The following is a 260-nucleotide window of genomic DNA, read 5'->3' on the forward strand; positions in this document are numbered from 1 at the left end:
AGCCTTGCGACGCACTGGCATCCGCTCTCATTCCGCTTGGTCACGTCCGAGCAGGAAATCACCCCGCAGCTGACTCCGCACGGGCTCTGTATCGAGCTTCTTAGGCTTTATCTCCCTTGGAAAACAAAGGAAACAACTTTCATACAAAAAAGGAAACATTATACGAAACGTTCATCGTATAAATTAACCCTAAAGTGGAAAAACGTTTTCTACCACCATGGGCATACTCGGCCTATCAATCTCGATAAACGCCATTCGTC

Source organism: Brassica oleracea, chromosome C3 (assembly GCF_000695525.1).
Source record: "Brassica oleracea var. oleracea cultivar TO1000 chromosome C3, BOL, whole genome shotgun sequence".
Taxonomy (NCBI): Eukaryota; Viridiplantae; Streptophyta; class Magnoliopsida; order Brassicales; family Brassicaceae; genus Brassica; species Brassica oleracea.